The sequence below is a fragment of the Oryx dammah genome, unplaced genomic scaffold, assembly GCF_014754425.2.
Source record: "Oryx dammah isolate SB20612 unplaced genomic scaffold, SCBI_Odam_1.1 HiC_scaffold_2, whole genome shotgun sequence".
Lineage (NCBI taxonomy): Eukaryota > Metazoa > Chordata > Mammalia > Artiodactyla > Bovidae > Oryx > Oryx dammah.
The window spans coordinates 104,561,552-104,580,674 of NW_024070186.1; the positions used below are offsets into that span (position 1 = coordinate 104,561,552).

At 38.5% G+C, this 19,123-nt stretch overlaps 1 long non-coding RNA gene and 1 pseudogene across 1 annotated transcript; both read right to left on the reverse strand.

The window, feature by feature from the left end:
• Positions 1 to 1,474: 1,474 nt before the first annotated feature.
• LOC120852077 lies at positions 1,475 to 7,264 on the reverse strand. The gene is made up of 2 exons (XR_005718470.1): positions 6,820 to 7,264; positions 1,475 to 2,824 (listed from the first exon to the last, which is right to left on the reverse strand). It is a non-coding gene; the product is annotated as an uncharacterized LOC120852077 (long non-coding RNA).
• An 8,134-nt stretch (positions 7,265 to 15,398) lies between these two features.
• LOC120881984 lies at positions 15,399 to 15,823 on the reverse strand (annotated as a pseudogene).
• Positions 15,824 to 19,123: the final 3,300 nt, after the last annotated feature.

Consider the following 19,123-nt stretch of genomic DNA (forward strand, 5'->3'; position numbering starts at 1 on the left):
AGACTCTTGAGAGTCCCTTAGACTGCAAGGAGATCCAACCAGTCCATTCTGAAGGAGATCAGCCCTGGGATTTCTTTGGAGGGAATGATGCTAAAGCTGAAACTCCAATACTTTGGCCACCTCATGAGAAGAGTTGACTCATTGGAAAAGACTCTGATGCTGGGAGGTATTGGGGGCAGGAGGAAAAGGGGACGACAAAGGATAAGATGGCTGGATGGCATCACTGACTTGATGGACGTGAATTTGAGTGAACTCTGGGAGATGGTGATGGACGGGAGGCCTGGTGTGCTGCGATTCATGGGGTCGCACAGAGTCAGACACGACTGAGTGACCAAACTGAACTGAAACTGAGTGTAGATTTTATCATCAGGCTAGTTTAGAGATACCATGTAATGTGTGACTTCCTGAGATCCGAGTAAAAGTTTGGAGTTCTCTGTGAGGACTCTCCACTATGGCTGATGGAAGTTAAATGTTTACTGCTCTCATGCTAGTTTGGGGAATTGTTTAGTATGTAGCAGTGGGCACAGTGGGATGTGTAAGCAAATTTCTGGGAATGTTTTCTCTGCATAGCTTCTTTCTTGCTGATACTCTGCCTTGAAAACTCAAGACACCTGTCCCATTCAATACGTCTTTGTCTCCTCAACTCTGCAAGGCTCCTCTGCTCGGCTCAAGCTCCTCCTCCTGCAATGTGATCCAGAGTGCTTAGCCCTAGAAAGGCAGGACAGTGGTAGGGTCACCTTGTTTCACCTGCTCAGTGACCAGTCCTTTGCTTCCGGTTGTCCAATGTCTAAAAAGCTGCTTCACACAATTTTTCTAGCTTCTTGAAACTTTGACAGCTAACCATTTTGTAAAGTTTCTAAGATGCTTATTTAGAGATACAAACTTCCCATAAGCATATGCTTTCACAGCATCCCACCAAGTTTTGATATGTTGTATTTTCATTAGAATTCATTTCAAAATATTTTCTAAATACCACTCTGATTTATAGTTTGACTTGGTGATAATTAGTGGTATGTTCCTTACATTACTACCATTTGGGACATTTTTTTTTACCTTTATATAATTGATTTTTGATTTCATACTCTTATAGGATGTCAGTCTTTTGAGATTTGTTCAGATGATTTGTGATCAGTCATATGGTTAGTTTTGGTTAAGTGTCCTGGGTATACCTTCCCTAGTGGCTCAGATGGTAAAGCGTCTGCCTGCAATGTGGGAGACCCGAGCTCAATCCCTGGGTTGGGAAGATTCCCTTGGAGGAGGAAATGGCAACCCACTCCAGTATTCTTGCCTGGAGAATCCCATAGACAGAGTAGCCTGGCAGGCTCCAGTCCATGGGGTCACAAAGAGTCAGACAAGATTGAGCGACTAACACTTTCTTAAAAGAGCATGTATTCTGAAATGTTTGGATGTAATGTTTCATGTCTAACATGCATGCACTGTGCTAATAAACAGCAAACAGTAGGAACTCAAGCCATACTAAGTAACTCAAAAGTTTATTCTTATTGATGGTAATTCTAGATCAGATAAGAGAGGATGATTATGCTATCACATGGATGTAGGCAGAAAGAAAAATTATTTCTGGTAAAATGGAACGTCAAAGAAGAACCCCAAGTCAAAATGTGCAGTTATTCCCCCATCCCCTGCCTTGATTCCAACCTATATTAATACCAACCCTTTATGTGATGGAAATTATTCCAACACTTTTCATTCCTGTGTTCCTACCAGTGTTCCCTTCATTGGTTGTAATTTCTATATCACTACTGCTATGTGACAATAAAAGACAATATCTTAGGAAAAACTAATGACACTGATTTATAAAGCTCATAGAAATATAAGAAATGGCTGATTTTATTTCTCCAATTTATGATTACTTCTCAGATTACATGAATTTAGAGGATATCTAATACTGCTATCCAATAGAGTAACTTAAGTTTTTTCAAGTTCTAATGTCACTTTCTATTTCTTATATGCATTACTCAAGGTTAAAACTGTTATTAACATACAGCTTCTAGGAAATACATTTAGCCTTCCTATTTAGCCCTCTGCCAACCTCTGTTCTGGACAATGAAACTGTAATAATGATGGAAAGGAGAGAGGATTTAGACAAGGCTAACAGCACATTCTCTAGGCTTCAGAGAGGCCTCCTGTGCACTGCCTCCCATCTCTTCCACCTCCAATTCCAGCTGTGGCTTTGGTGAACAGCTCTGGGCAGGTTTCACCCTGCTCTGTGCTGACAGTGCCTCATCTCAGGCTTGTATCAAGAATCTAGCTTCTTGTCCTGAAGCTTCTCTGCTGCAGCGCGTGTGATGCTGTAGCCCAGTGAGGCTCTCCTCGTGGGGGTGTTGCTGCCCCATGGGAGCAGCCCTCAGTACACAGGTGATACCAGCTGACAGATAAATGCTTCTTCTTTTCATCCCTCAGGCAGACAATTCTGAGACACAGTTTAATTAGGATACTGGGAAGGTTCTGCACTAAGTAGCCAAGAACACTAGTGGACCACTCACTAACACTACCTTTTTTGCTTGGACATTCTTTCCTTTTCCACCTGTTTTCTCCCCGTCTCATCCTTGTTCCCTGGGACCACATTTCCAAATAGAATATGTCTCTACCTTTGTCTCAGGCTCTGCTTTCAAGAACAGTCTAGATGAAGACAGTATGCAGACAGGCTGTTGGTAGACTAAATAACACAGGAATATAATTTCCCTTGACTGCGCATGCTACAAGGAAACACTCATTTAGTTGGGAGCACAAATTATGATAATTTCGATGATTTTCCATCTTTTTCCTTTTTGAAAGTTCATCATTGATCCTGATGCCTGAATGCCTGAAGAAAAGAAAAGTTGGTACAAATTAGCTTATAATTGAATAGGCAAATTTCTTTTTGATGACAGCTCTAAGTATTTTTTCTTTGTGAGGCAGCCCTTGGCTATTTGATTGGATTTTTCAATCTAATAAGGAGAAGCCCTTAGTCTACTTAATGAGGTAAAGCTTTTTGTTGCTTTGGAAACAACCATATCACATTTCTTATTCTCTTTGGTAAAAAGCTGGATCTTTTAGCGCTGTAATCCTTTTTTTGAAGACACTCAGACATACTTTAAAAATGTAAAAATTACTGGAGTACTGTCAGGACTTTCTTATTTATGAAACACTGAAAGAATATCCTGAAAGATTTAGGGGTTATTAGGAATACACTAAGGTTGCCCACATGCCATCTCTGAGAAAAACGTTATCATTAAAATTTTTTACTCATTTAAGGTACTGAAGACACTAAGAGAACAAAATTGGTAAATTCCTCTCCCTTCTCACTGAAACTTATATTTTATGAGTGAGGAAGGTGAGACAGTAAGGAAATTAAATAATTAAAATATATAGCATTTCAAATAAAGGCTACAGATAAAAATAAACTGGGGATGTGGGAATGAACATGCGAGTTTTCTGTTTTGTTTTGTTTAATTTCTAGGTCTTACTGAGTGAGTGATGTTTGGACAAAGACATGAGGAGGAGAAAAGCGTCAGTCATATGGATGTTAGGGAGAGGACCATTCAGGAAGCAAGAAAAGCCATCCCCAAGGCCCTCAGATGGAAAGATGCCAGAGTGGTTTGAGAGAGATGAACATTAGAAGATGAGGGGGGAAAGAAGGCAGTGGCAGATCACATGAGAGAGGGGCTCTCAATGGATGTAGGGCCATACTAGGCACTGAGGAGATATTTTGAAACCCTGGGAGGACATTTTGGGATTACTATTACTCTGGGCTTTAGTGGGTAAGCAAAATTTATGTTAAAAGTATAGTAATGTTTGGGACAGTTCCACCAAACAAGGTATTTCCCCCAATTTTGTGTGCCTTTAAAATGTTCTGCTCATTCATGTAGATGTAGAAGTTTATTTATGCTCACTTCCAAATTCCATTCATGGCAAGCTAGGGTACTGGGATCCACTCTTTCCCTTGGAAACAAGGAAATGTCTTGGGTAATATAGAGTTGATCAATTTTGGAAAGCTTTTGCCAATATTTTTTCAAATATATTTCTGTCCCAGGTTCTCTCCCTTTGCTTTTTTAGGAGTTAAATTTCATATATTTTAGGCCACTTGATACTATTCTTATCAGTCACTGCTGCTTTGTTTATTGACAATATTTTTGTCTCAGTGCAGTTATATTCGGATGATTTCTAGCAACCTGACTTCAAGTTTAATGATGCTTTCATGATTGTGTCCAGCCTACTGATAACTTATCAAACAATTTCAGATATTGTATTTTTCAGTTGTAGGACTTTCATCTCACAAAATAAGATTTGTTTCTCTCTTGAAATTCTCTACTTCTTCATATATTACATCTTATTTTTGTTAAAATTCCTTAATATATTTGTCATGGTTAAAGACCTTGCCTATTAATTCCAATATCTGTACTGATTTATGTTTCCATTGATTTATGAGAAAGGTAACACTGCAGGGCAATGAGAAAAGAAGTCTCAAGAAAAGCATCTGGATCAGCTGGACAGCTATATGAGAAAAAAAAAATTAACACTTATTGCATGCCATACTCCAAAATCGATTCGTGGTTAGTGGATTTAAAGATGCAAAGAAAAACATGTTTTCAGATTGTAAAATAGGAGAAGGTTCTTGTAGGCGATGGTTTCTTAGGATAGCAAAGACACTAACCATAGAAGAAAACTTAGAAATTAAGACTTCAGTAAAAGTTTAAAATTTACAGTCATTAAAATTTAACAATGAGATGGTTAAAATGCAGGTCAGATAAGAAAAAGTATCTGTTTGATTCTAGTACTCATAAATGAAAATGGACTCACATCTAGAATATATAAATCAAACAGAAAAAGACAACCCCTCTAAAAATGAAATGAAGACCTTAAAGGCATTTTACTAAAGAGGATCTTCAAACAACTAATAATTACATGAAAAGACACCCTTTTCCCATTAGTCATCCGGGGAGTGTAAATTGAAACCACACAACCACCAAATGTTGGTGAGCGTTTGGAGCAATGAAAAGTCTCATCTGCTGCTGGTGGGAGTGTAAATTTGAAAACTGTTTGGCACCATCAACTATATAGCTAACCATGTATATAACCTATGTTGGAGCTATTCTACTTTTAGATATATATCCCATAGAAATATGTATCTATTCGATACATATATAGCTTTAGATACATATAATATGCTGATTAAGTATAATGATGTTCACAGAAGTATTATTTGTATTTCTAGCTCCAAACCTGGAAATAACATGAATATTCACTATCAGTATAAGGAACCAATCACAATATTTAGTATCAGTATAAGGGACCAGTTTTATGAACTGTCTAGAATACGCAAATCTATAAAGGCAAAAAGTAGTTGCTTCGGGCTGGAGAGGATGCAGGGTAGGGGAGTGATTGCTAGAGTATGGAGCTGTTTTGAGGTGATGAAAATGTTCTGAAATTGACTGTGCCTGCCAGTGGTTGCACTTATTTGTAAATATACTACAGAAATATTAAACTGTACATTTTAAATGTATAAAAATTGTAGGGTATGGGAACAATATCTCAATATGGCTTAAATTTAAAAAACAACAATGATAAATGATAAATTGCAGTATATTCACACAATTAAATGCTGTACAGCATAAAACAAAATACACAGACATTACAATCAACATTGAATGAATCTCAAATGTAATATGGAGGGAAAGAAAATATTACAGGATATTTACTGATTAATTCATTTCACATGAAATTAAAGAAAATTTACTGATTAATTCAGTTCACGTGAAATTAAAGAAACTAAACTAATCTATGAATTTGAGGATAAGACAATGGTTATATTTGGGAAGAAGCCGCCCTTGACTGAATATGGGGCTGGAGGAGCTAGGTATGCCCTATCTTTTGATCTGGGTGGTAGATGTAAGGATATGTTTGTGTTAGCCTTCGAAAGTTTATTGAACTGTTTATTTACAATTTGACCACTTTCCTGGATTTTGTACTTCAACAAAAGTTGATTAAGAAACATTTTTTAGAAATCCAGTTCAGTAAGTTATCTTATTCATATACACTTAAAAGACCAACTAAACAAATATGTAAACATTTTGATAGTTCATTTTTGTGGCTTGGAAGTATGCTGAATTTTTATTTTCTTCTATCTACTTTTCAGCGTTTCCCAAATTACCACAGTGGGCATAAATACATTACATTTATCAATAGAAAAAATGCTATACAAATTACAAATACAGTTGATACTGCCTTGTGAGATCTTGTATTGTTTATACTCATCTAGTCTCAGTGTAAGGATTTTGATTTTTGCTCCCAGATAGGAAGAGACTGCCCTTTTAGAGTGAAGGAGGGTGTGGCTGTGGGTCTGGGGATTTCCTAGCAGCTTTGCTGACTGCCAGGAACTCAGTATTGGCCACATTCATCAGGGAAAAGCAGAAGTGCAGGTGTAGGGACCCCAAAGATGGTAAGCTCAGCCTTGGTAGGCGGGGCCCCGTACACTCGCGGGGTGGGTCGTAGTCCTCCAGGAACCTGAGTCTACTGCAAAACTGTGGTTGAACTGGGGCTAAAGCTCTAGCCTCCGTGCTGGGTAAACTGAAAGACTGTAGTCTAAACACTGTAATCCTCATGTTTCTGTGAAGTCCGAAGCTAAGAGCGTTTTATTTATTTATTTACATTTTTATGAGATTGTTAAAAGACAAGCGACAAAAACGACTGTTCCTGGCCTGCAAATCCTAAAACGTCTGCTCTCTGGCTTTTTTTTTTTTTTTTTTTTTTTACAGAAAAACTCTGCCGACTCCTTAGGAAACTCTAGGCTGAAAACTTTAAGGTATTTAAAAATGTTACCTGGGTAAGCTCTTCCTGACGAGAAGCCGGGTGTGGAATGAGCCTACCAGGGCACTTTCGGTCCCTGGTCAGGAGAGGTAGTACTGCCCAGGCTCGTCAGACACAGGAAGTCAGAATCCACTAAGGAGAGTATAAAAGCCCACCTCCGAAGAATCCAGCCTGGGGATGGCCAGGCACAACTGGCTCTTCCTGGCGAAGGATAAACGCTCCAAAGGATAAACGATGCTCACTGCAGCCCTCCGCCGAGCGCAGAGGAGACGGGGTCGAGCTGGAAAAGCGGCGTTGTCACTCACTCAGAAGCCAACGGCGCGCCCTGCGGAGTTCTCTCTCCTCTCCTCTGCCGGAGGCAGCCGCGCGGACTGCGAGGTCCCTGTGCACATCGGTAACTTTTGGACAAGCGCCGCGTGGGTGCGGCTGCCCCCCAGCGCCTGCGCAGTGGTTGCTCGCAGGATCCTCCCATCGCGCAGGCTCGGCGGGTCAGCACGCCTCGGAGGAGCGCGACCCTGCTTCGGTAGCTCATAGGGGAGGAAGCAGGGCGGAAGGATGTGTACGGTGTCTTTTTTGCTGAACAGTTTGACAGTTGTGAACACCATATCCCTTCACCCTTCAATATTACGGATATTTGAACTGAACAGAAGACAGTTTCATTTAATTCAGCATAATATCTCGGGTGTGTGTGTGTGTGTGTCTTAGCTGCGTAGTCGCTCAGACGTGACAAATTGTTTGCAAGCCCGTACACTGTAGCCCGCCAGGCTCCCCTGTCCATGGAATTCTCCCAGCAAGAATACTGGAGTGGGTAGCCCTTCCCTTCTCCAGAGGATCTTCTGGACCCAAGGATCAAACCTGGGTTTCCTGCATTGCAACCAGATTCTTACCGGCTGAGCCACCAGGGAAGCCCAATATCTCATTCCTATCCCTTAAGAGTAAGGGATTCTTCTGCATCAGGGTTTGTCAGCGGAGGCGCTATTGATTTTTAGCATGATGTTTCTTTGTTGTGAGGGGAGTGGGGCCGCTGTCTTGTGCACTGTGCAACGTTTAGTAGCACTCCTGGCTTTAGAGGCTGCTGGATACCAGTAGCAAACCTCCCCTCCCCTCCCCAACTTGTGATCACCAAAAATGTTTTCGGACATTGTGTGACAGGGAGGGGAGGGCAAAATCGCCCCGACTGACGAATACTGTCCAGTAGGATCACAGTGGTATGTCATGAGGATGTGTATCACTAGATTTTTCCAACATAGGGAGTCGGAATGCACTAAACATTGGTACATTTCTGTAACTTAGTATATAATCCATATTAGAATTTCCTTGATTGTCCCCCCATCCCCAATCCTTGCTTCCCCTATGCTTGTTTGTAAAATATAAATTCATGATTTAACAAGAATCACCTATTGATTTTAGTTATCAAGTCTCTAGCTTCCTTCAATTTAGACTGCTTCCTCAGCCTTTTTTATTGTTTTTTTCTGGCATTGGCTTTTTTGGAAAGTTCACACCAGTGGTTTTCCAGAATGTCTTTCTATTTGGATAATCAAATTGGTCTTCATTGTAAGATTCATGTTAACTATTTTGGCTTTTATTGGCTGGAATTCCACTTGGGTAATGTTATATCCACTTTTTTCCTAGTTCAAAACCTACTTATCTGTTCTAACAGCATTTAATTTTTAAAAGTTCACTTATCTCCCAGTGATTTGAGATACCACTTTTATCACATACATAAATTTTCACATCATTCTTGGCTCTACATCTATATTTTCCATTTTTTCCACTGATCTGATTGTCTACTCAAGTGCTAATAATATATTTTTTAAATTATAGAAACTGTATATTTCAATATCTGGGAGAGCCAGTTATTGACAGAATAGCTTATTGCTGTTTTCTTATTTTTGATTTCCTGTTTTGGGGGGAAATAATGTTGGTTATTTATTTCTTCCATGTACACTACAGAAACTAGCTACATGAAACATACTTTGAAAAGTGGCATTTATAATTTTTTATTATTCAATTGAGGAGCAAGGTTTATTTTTCCTTTTATTCAAGTCACAGTTTTCTATCTTTCAGAAAAGCTTCAAAGTTTTTCCCATATAGATTTTGCACAGTTCTTATGACATTTACTCCTAGGATAATTTTTCAGTTTATTGGTAATATAAATAGAGTCACCTCCTCTATTTTCCTCTATTGCTTAAATATATAAAGACCCAGTCTCATGTTGGAACAGTCTCATTTACTGTTCCACACCTAGAATGAGACACTTCTCAAAAGAGTCTTCATTGTTTTCACTGAAAATGGTATTTGGTGACCACACTCTGGGCATATAGGATCTTCATGACTAAAAGGCTTATTGTTACTTCTCAGACAAGTAGAATACAAGATGTAGGAATTATGTGGTTTTTCAAAGAAAAATAAATCATAAATTTGTGCTGATATTCCAATTTTAATGAAAGATTATGTAATTTTCTACTTATTTGATTTTATGTTGCATCTCTTTTCTGCTGAAAAGCATGATTCCAAATGTTAAATGATTGCATATTTACTTTTTCCCTTAATATATATAGTAGTTTCAAAATAACGGTACCAATGTGATAATGAATTATAAAAGTGCTAAATGCAGGCTTCCCTGGTGGCCCAGATGGTAAAGTGTCTGTCTACAATGCAGGAGACCGGGTTCGATCCCTGGGTTGGGAAGATCTCCTGGAGAAGGAAATGGCAATCCACTCCAGTACTATTGCCTGGAAAATCCCATGGACAGAGAAGCCTGGTAGGCTACAGTCCATGGGGTCGCAAAGAGTCAGACACGACTGAGCGACTTCACTCACTCACTCAGATTTGCTTCAGGTTATTTTCAAGTCTAGGTTGCTTAATTAAAAAGAAAATTAAGTCCAAAATGGAAAAAAAAAGCAAGCCTTAAATATTTATAACTTTTTTAGTATAATATCTAACTCATCTTTTCTCATTTTTATTGAAATAAATTTTTAAATTCATGAATCTTTTTCTGAACACTTTTTAGCAGTATCCTGTAAACCTTGATATCATGTTTTCATTATTTGTTTTCTAGAAAATTTCATTGTCAGTTGTTGTTTTTCCTTGAGCCAAGCTAAGTTTAATAGAAAACTTAAAATTTCAATGTGGGAAGATTTTTTTGTGCTTTGCTTGTTATGGATTCATACTTTTATCATGTCATTGATGGAGAATATTATTTGTATTTTTCTTACTATAATTTATTGAGGTATAGATGTCTCTGAATATAACTACAGACTCAACTATTATAAGTGTTTTTGGTACCATTTTTGGTCTTGGACTAAGAGAAGGATACTAAAGTCTACTATTATTATGTATCTCTAGTCTGTTTGACTCTCTTGTAGTTTCTGCTAAGTGAAAGAAGCTACTGTGTTATTTGCTGCATATCTTTCATAAATATTTTATTTTCACTATGATTGTAGCCTTTAAACTTGTAAAATGCTCTTTGACTTGGTAATAGGCTTTGGTCTAAATTCTGTTTAATTGGATTTCAAAATATTAGTTCTTTCTTTGTATTTTCTTGATATATCTTTTTGCCTCCTTTCATTATTAACATTTCTGAATTATTTTGTTTTCGGTATATGTTTGTCTTTTACGTGCAGCAAAAAGTTGGACTTTGCTTTAGGAACAACCGCTTTGTTTGTCCTTGTAATATGGCGGGGGGGGTTAAGTCCCTATTAGTTGATATGTTTGGTCTCAGATAACTCACTTTTATTATATTTATGTCATATGTGGCATATTTGGTGATAAGTACTAATGAGGAAGATAAAGGAGGACAAGGGTGTAGGAAATGCTGGGGGAAATTTTCTATTTCAAGTAAGTGGTCAGGGAAAGCGTCATGGAGAAACTGACTTTTGGACATACTCTTTAAAAAAAAAAATTATCTATTAGGCTACTCTGGTCTCAGTTGTGGCATGCAGACTCTTAGTTGAGGCTTATGAGATCTAATTCCCTGGTCAGGGATTGAACCCGGAGCCTCTATATTGGGAGCACAGAGTGTTAGCTATTGGACCACCAGGGAAGTCCCTGGACATACTCTTGAAGGAGGTGAAGGAATGAGTCATTTAGATAAGTGGAGTAAGATTTATCCTGACTGAGAGAACAGCAAGGCCTAGAGACACACGATTACTTGGTGTGTTTTCAAAGACCAGCAACGAGGCTGGTGTGACTGGAGTGCTGTGTGCAGCCGAATACTAGGAGACAGGCCAGAAGGGATAAAGTCAAGAGTATCAGATAGGGCCCTCAGTCTCAAGGACGGAAGGAATATCCCTTGAAGAGGAATTTTGTTGCCACATGTTGAAATAATATTACTTCTGCCATCCCACGGTAATAAATTAATAACTCTGGGAATTTCAGCCTAGGTGGGAGAAGAAGCCAGTCTTAGTGGTTTTATATTTTAAGGTGTAACTCAAATTATGCGTGAAATAGTTTAATCTCTGCTGATTTTGAAGGTTGGATTATGAAACACCTTCCAATGCAGTGGAAATGATCCTTGAATATATTCTCAAATCTTTGATATTCTAGTTTCTACGTTATATTCTACCCCCAAATTCATCAGCTGTAGCTTCGCAACTTCAGCTTTTTTGCCGTTTAGCTGAAGGTGTGAATTCACAGGGGAATAACTTTATTGAAACATAACAATGAAATGTACCTGGACTAATAAATGTTTAAAAGGCAGAAAAATATAAAAATTCTATAGAGATGCTTGACCAAAGGCTAGCACACAACATAGAAGTTTTTTTTTTAATTCTTTTAAAAAGTGTTCAGCTTAAAACAGTTTTTCCTTTTTATACAGATATCTGTTGTTTTAACAGAAAACTGTATGACAGAGAAAGTAAAATGAAATGCGTGCATCTATGTGGGAAGGCTTAAGGGTAAATTAAGTCTGTAATCCAGAAAAACTATGTTCAGGATTGCAGTGGATGGGAACAGAGAAGGGACAAACTTTAAATACAGGCAGGATTATTTGTCTTTTTGTGTTTCGTTTGGCTGCACTTTAATTTTCTCCTTCCTCTTTTTTTTTTTTTTCCCACCTTTTTTTTCTTAAGCTAAACTGACAGTGAAATGCTGTCTGAATAAGTCACAACTCACAGAAAACTGAACACTGCATTGTAAAATAGGACACAAAACAAAAGACTTCATCTAAGAGCTGAGATCATCGGGCTGGGAAACACAGACCCAGTGCAGCAATTCAACAGTGTTTCTGAGAGCCTGAGACAGTTTCCACAATTTTTGATATGCTATTGCCCCCTGCTGTTCACAGTGAAGTACTGACAACAGAAATAGGTTTTCCTAACACTCCAATGTTTTAGCGCAATATCATGCTATCAGAGAAAGTTAGACAAAGCATTTCAAAGATTTAAATTTAAGGAGTTGTTTTCTAAAAAGCTATTAAAGAAATCCCAAAGCACCTTCCCTACTCCCCAATATATCAAAAAGAAATGTATGATTCAGTTATTTGGCTAATGAATGCAGTTTCCTCTAAGTTTCTGAAGAGAGCAGAGCACAAGTCAATTGAGATAGCTTGGAGAAAAGCTGATGAAGTGAGCAGAGAAAATGGAGTGCAAAATGTGCCAAAGGAGAGGGTAATGAATAATTTACATACAACAGGGGTGAAGCAGTTCAGTCCCGAACAGATCATTCACATTTTTCCAAGGATGTTGGATAAAACTGTTTTGTCTCCACAGAAAAGCCTGGCTGGGCTATTTGTGGGCCTTCAGGTCTTCTGCCCCTTGTTCTTGGGTTTGGTCATGGAAACTTAAAACCATTAGGATGTGAATTTGGGTCCCTGAAGCAGAGCAGAAGGACAGAATCCTTGGAGCTGATTTCCTGATTTACTCTGCCATTTCTAAAAGGGTCAGGTATATCTCCTGGATGGAAGTCGGTCCATATGCAGATGTGTGTGTTTGAGCATGGGAGTTCATGTTATATGTTTCAGAACTGTAGCAACTGTGGGCTGCTAGAATTATCTGTATTCCAGCTCTTCCATGGGATTAGGTAATAAGGTGCTGCCCGGATCCCCTCAGATTCAGTAAAAGCAATTTAAAAAGTAGGGGTCTTGTTTCAGCGTTTGATTTTTGCTCAGACTCTTTCTCCATGAGGAACATGACTAGAGAAGAATCTTTTAATATTTAGAAAATCACGTGTATATTTATATACAAAATTACATCCTGTTAGGATAAACCTAGAAATCCAGCCTGAACTACTCTTCAAAGATTTAGATTTGGCTCTAGATATTGCTAAGAATGCTGTTTCTAACTTCTGAAGTCCCCACCTCAAATCACAAATGGTGGATTTTGAGAAAACATTTAAATCATTTATTTCAAATAACAATAAGCTGTTTCCTTAATACTTGAGGTAGTTGCATTCAAAGTGTTGATTTTTTGCTTATAGCATTTTGTTTCTCTCTCTTATGTGACATTTTCATGTTTATTTACTCACTTAAATTTATATTCTTCATTATGTGTTGTGCTTAGTCGCTCAGTCGTGTCCGACTCTGCTACCCTATGGGCTGTAGCCCGCCAGGCTCCTCTGTCCATGGGATTCTTCAGGCAAGAATACTTGAGTGGGTTGCTATGCCCTCCTCCGGGGGACCTTCCAACCTGGGGTTTGAACCCAGGTCTCCTACATTGCAGGCGAATTCTTTACTGCCTGAGCCACCAGGAAAGCCTCTTTTTCATTATGGCAGATGTTAAATTAAAGATAGGGCGAAAAATATGGTAGAATCTGCCTTTAAGCTTTTTATAGTAATTTAGCAAAATGTAGAACAACAATATGATAATCATATAAGAAGGAGTACAAGAGACAGAAAAATAATTTCCCCATCCTTTTTCATTTTATCATTTTATTTCATTTTTTCTCTTTACTATTTTATTTCATTTGTATTCATTTATTTTTTAAAATTATAAATCAGGAAAGCTGACTATCCTTTTTATGTATCTTTACATGATCCCTAGTACTCTAGCACTTTATACAAGTGCTTTATACAAGTTTGCACACATTTGTAGTAAATATCTGCTAAATGAAATATGAGCACTTACTTACTAGGAGCCTTTGTACTATGCTGTGCCTATGTAAACTAGATACACATTTGATTCTACAGAGGAGAATAGTGAAATTAGGAGGAATTTATATAGACCTGGAAGGAAGTATTAGAAATATTTGTTTCTATTCAAATGCTAAAGTATATTTAGAAACTTTTTAAATGAGAAAAACTAAAACACCAAAATTCCACCATGTCAGTACCTGAATCTCTTTTTAATGATTTTCATAAGTTGCATATGAATTTTCAATATTTCTCTCTGTGCAGTTCTTATCAGATCTGGCTATATGCAGCCTACCTGGTAGAAACACAAAGATAGAGAGGAATGAATGATGATGCTTGTGTTTCAAAAGGAGGCTGAAACATTTTCTTTTTGGTCAAGAATTAATTTATCAGTGTTTCATTGTACAAAATTCATAGTATATTGAAACATGCTTTTTTCCACCTTAATGGCGTAACCCAAATTATCTGCTGTTATTAAATTGTTCTACTCAAATTGTATTGAATGCCAGTATCTAAGAAAACTGTAAGCATAAATTGTTTCCGAATTTCTTTGGGTGACTGAGAAATGGATCTTCTCTGCAAATATACTATGTTATACTATAGAGTATATGAGGCTTCCCGGTTAGCTCAAATGGTAAACAATCTGCCTGCAATGTGGAGGACCCAGGTTCAATTCCTGCATCAGGAAGATACCCTGGAGAAGGGGGCAACCCAATCCAGTATTCTTGCCTGGAGAATTCCATAGTCAGAGGAGCCTGGCGGGCTACAGTCCATGGGATTGCCAAGAGTCGGACATGACTGAGTGACTAATTCACACGTACTGTATATTTAGTTTTGCATATATAGTTTCTGTAACTACTGATATAAAGATATCTATATATAGTAATGCAACATTAATTTATTCTACTAATGTCTGCTATTTGAGAACATTTACAATACTAATAAGGGCTTTGCTGGTGGCTCAGATGGTAAAGACTCTGCCTGCAATGCAAGAAACATGGGTTCGATCCCTGGGTCAGGAAGATCCCCTGGAGAAGGAAATGGCAATCCACTCCAGTATTCTTGCCTGAGGACCCCATGGACAGAGGAGCCTGGTGGGCTCCAGTCCATAGCATCACAAAGAGTCAGATGTGACTTGGCACACACATGCTCAATCTAAGAAAAATTCAATAACATTGTTTTCTTTTTACATTTCACTCTGTGTGTGTGTGTGTGTGTGTGTGTGTGTGTGTGTGTGTATGCCTTCAGTTGCTTGGTCATTTCCAACTCTTTGCAACCCCATGGACTGGAGCCCACCAGGCTCCTCCATCCATGGGATTTCCCAGGCAAGAAGAGTGGAGCAGTTTGCCAGTTCCTCCTCCAGGGGATCTTCCCAACTCAGGGATGGAACCCAAGTCTCCTGGGTCACCTGCACTAGTAGATGGATTCTTTACCACTGAGACACATGGGAAGCCATTTTACATTTTAATATTAGCTGTTAATAAGAGAGAGAGTCAAAATTATGATTGCTATTATTACTATGTCAAAAATAATAAATGCTTGGTGTTAATCTATCTACAATTGAGTTTTTGGTGTAAAGTTCTTTGGTTACAAGAAGGAATATTTAGTTTACTTCACTAATAAGTATATCTTCTAACACTGGATGGCCTCTTGGCATTTCTTCTGCTGTTGATTTTTAGCACTGTTACCTGTGATTACATGAATGGAGTTTACTTGTCATGTTTATTCCAAATAAGACTATATAATGGATTACTGTGGTAACAAGGAGGTAGACAAGTAATGGAACTGCCGAATAATTTCAAGGCCAATAGATTAAGCCTAAGGCGCTTAGCCAAGATTCAGGAATAAAAGCCCATCTGAGACAGAGTGTGCACCAAAATTGTGAGCTTAACGGAGAAAACCATAGAACGCTCTTTCTGGAAATGGCAGCGGTGAATTTTCCACCATTTCCCCCCCTCTGTGGCTATGGACAATCTTGGGCCCTTCACGCGCCCACTTGGGCCCTTCTCTTGACAGCTTGGCCACCCGAGACCCCTGCTCAAGCGTGGATCAGGAAGCCGCAGGTGGCGGGGGAAGAGAAATTGAGGGTAAGGCCAGGGGCAATGGAGAAGGCAATGGCAACCCAGTCCTCTTGCCTGGAAACGGAGGAGCCTGGAAGGCTGCTGTCCATGGGGTCGAGAAGAGTCAGACGCGACTGAGCGACTCCACTTTTACTTTTCACTTTCACTTTTCACTTTCATGCATTGGAGAAGGAAATGGCAACCCACTCCAGTGTTCTTGCCCGGAGAATCCCAGGGACGGGGGAGCCTGGTGGGCTGCCGTCTGTGGGGTCGCACGGAGTCGGACACGACTGAAGCGACTTAGCGGCTGCAGCAGCCAGGTGTAAAGGCACCACTCGCTAGGGCGCAGGCGCACAGTCATCGGAGGGAGCGTGCAAGCGGAGGAGCATAAACTATGCGTGGAAAGTTTGGAACTATTTTCTCGTGGTGCTGGTGGTGGTGGTAGGAACTGTATTTTAGACAGCGTAAAGTCCTCTTTTAATTTTAGTATTTTGTGATTCTTCTTCACGTCAGGCATTGCCTGAAAGCCTGTTAGAAAATGCTGACTTCGGAGTTTCATACGTGCGGTGGCTTCGTGTCCAGTAATATCATCCCAAGGCATTTTGTAAGTGCTTCATTGCATACGGTGCCGGGCTAGGTGCTGATGAAGGAGATAGCATAGACTGTGTTCCCATCCTCAAGTTATTTTTAACAATGTGAGACGAATAAAATGTAGTCCGAAAGCACAGAATTAGAAGAAAAAGTGAGCAAGGTAGATAGTGTTTGGTTTCTATTTCAGTAAAATGTCTTTGGGGACGTTTGGTTAGTACCGGATGGAGTGGTTAAAACCGTTGAAGATACAAACCTCAAATTATCCACCTGAAAAGTTGGAATTCGTGAATATAGATCCCTTCTATACCTCAAGGAATCTCCCCCATCTCGCTCTCTCTCTCTTTTGTCTTTAATCCCAGATCTTCTTTGTCTGGATGACTGAAAACAATGGAAATTATTAGACCTCCTCATAGTTGATTACTCTTACTAAAGCCAGATTGACAGATATGGTTGGGATTTAGGAAAAAAAAATATCCGACATAACTTTGAAAATAAAAATGAATGTGCTGCTGAGATGTTGAAAATATATCGTTAAATAGACTAAGAGACATAGGAAATAATTTACCTTATGTTTTAGGCTGGGTAGTGTGAGGTTTATATTTAAATGGTCTCTTCTCTCAATTCAAATTGCCTTAGGCTTTGGTTATTTAAAAACATTTTGTATTCACGGACACTTATTTTATAATTGATGGGAATGTTTGCTTGTGGCCTAACTCTAATTTGTAATCTGAAAAGTTCATTTATTTATTCATTCCACGTCTATTATATATTTACTGTGTGCCAGATATGATGACAGTGATTGGCCTTCATGTTCATTTTAGAGCATACTTAAACTTTTGTGAGGTTTATTTGCCTAAATTCCAAGAAGTCATGTATGGAGAACAAACCAAGGCAAGAGCAAGTGGGTCTATTACCTTTTGTCTAGATCTCTGTTGTAACACTTACCACACTTTTCTTTTTACATTAATTTTGCCCCCTGGAATGAGAGTAGTGCATGGTCTGGATTTGATCATCAGCATGTTCTCAGCATCTGACACAAAACTTGAAACCTGATAGAGACCCAACAAGGGAGATTTGGATGAATTAAAGCACCACATAAACATGCATTGTTCTTTCTAAAGACATGTTTATTTTTACTGGATATTAAGACTGTTTTACACTCTGAGATATCTTCCTCTAGGGAAAAGCAAAATCTTTTTGTTAAATCCCTCGTTTCCCAAAAATCTTCCAGAATTTGACAGAATATTGATCTGAAGCACTTTGACTTGACTTTGATCTGAAGAACTAAGATTCCCTCTTAGTGGAATCTGATTAAAATCATTTTTGTGATAATTAAGATCTTCAGGTTCCAGCTGAGTATTTGCTTGATATTTATGAGAACAAATTTTTTCTATTAATCTTAATATTTTCCAATTTGCCTGGTGGGTAAAACCAGGCTTTGGAGAAGCAGTTCTTGTTTGGGAGATGCTAGTGATGGACTTTCTGAGAAACCCTTCTCATTCATCCAGCATTTGTTGCTTTCTATGTATTCAGTGGGTTTAAATCCATAAATACATATTTATAAGTGCTTTGAGTATGAAACAATGCTGAAAGGAGACAGCGATCATATGCAGCCAGAGGATTATGTAATTCACATGAGATTCTTGATGATTCCCTTTTAGGGTGGGAGTTAATAGTAGTACCCTGGAGTAAAATCCCTGGTGCTGCATTTATTAGATATCGTATGGGATTGACCATTAAGTAAATTGTTCAGTGCACAAAGAAACCCATGAAAGGTGCAAACTTTATATCATGCTGCTAAGTTGCTTAAGTCGTGTTCGATTCTTTGAGACCCTATGGCCTGTAGCCTGCCAGGCTCATTTGTCCATGGATTTTCCCAGGCAAGAATACTGTAGTCGTTGCTGTTTCCTTCTCCAGGGGCTCTTCCTGACCCAGGGATCGAACCTACATCTCCTGCATTGCAGGCAGATTCTTTACTGCTGAGCCACCAGGGCATAGACTTATCAATTTGAATATTTATTAAGACAACTTCATGGCAGAAGGTAATATGTTTTCTTGTTCTAATAGAATTAGTATATTATGATACGTTTTCTGACAAATGGAAGTAAAATGTCTTGAGGAAGAGGTACTTTTTTTTTTTTGTACAAATCCTCTGTATAGGGTAGTGGTGGCCTGAACTTGGACAAGTTACGTAACTCCTTTGGACTTCAAGTGAAGATATTAATAGCTACATAACTAAATTGGTTTACAGTACTAGACTTGTCTGGCATATCGTCAGCATTCAATAAGTATTTTTGAATGAATACAAAAGCACTGAGTTTAATAAGTTGCAGCTCACTTTTGCTTTGATTAAGAGAAATTTTAGAGGGATTAAATATATGTGTAAATATGTATATTTGAATCTTTGAGCTTGTTAAGCGTTTCACATTTTATACTTACTACTATGTGGTATTACCTAGGATGTCCTTACTGACATGCTTGGTGTCCTTTTTTATTTTCTTGAGTTGTACATATCCAGCATAAATAAAATTATGATAATTTGATCTATTGAAAGGAAAATAGTGTCTCACAGTTATGTTTCTTTCGGAATCCTAAA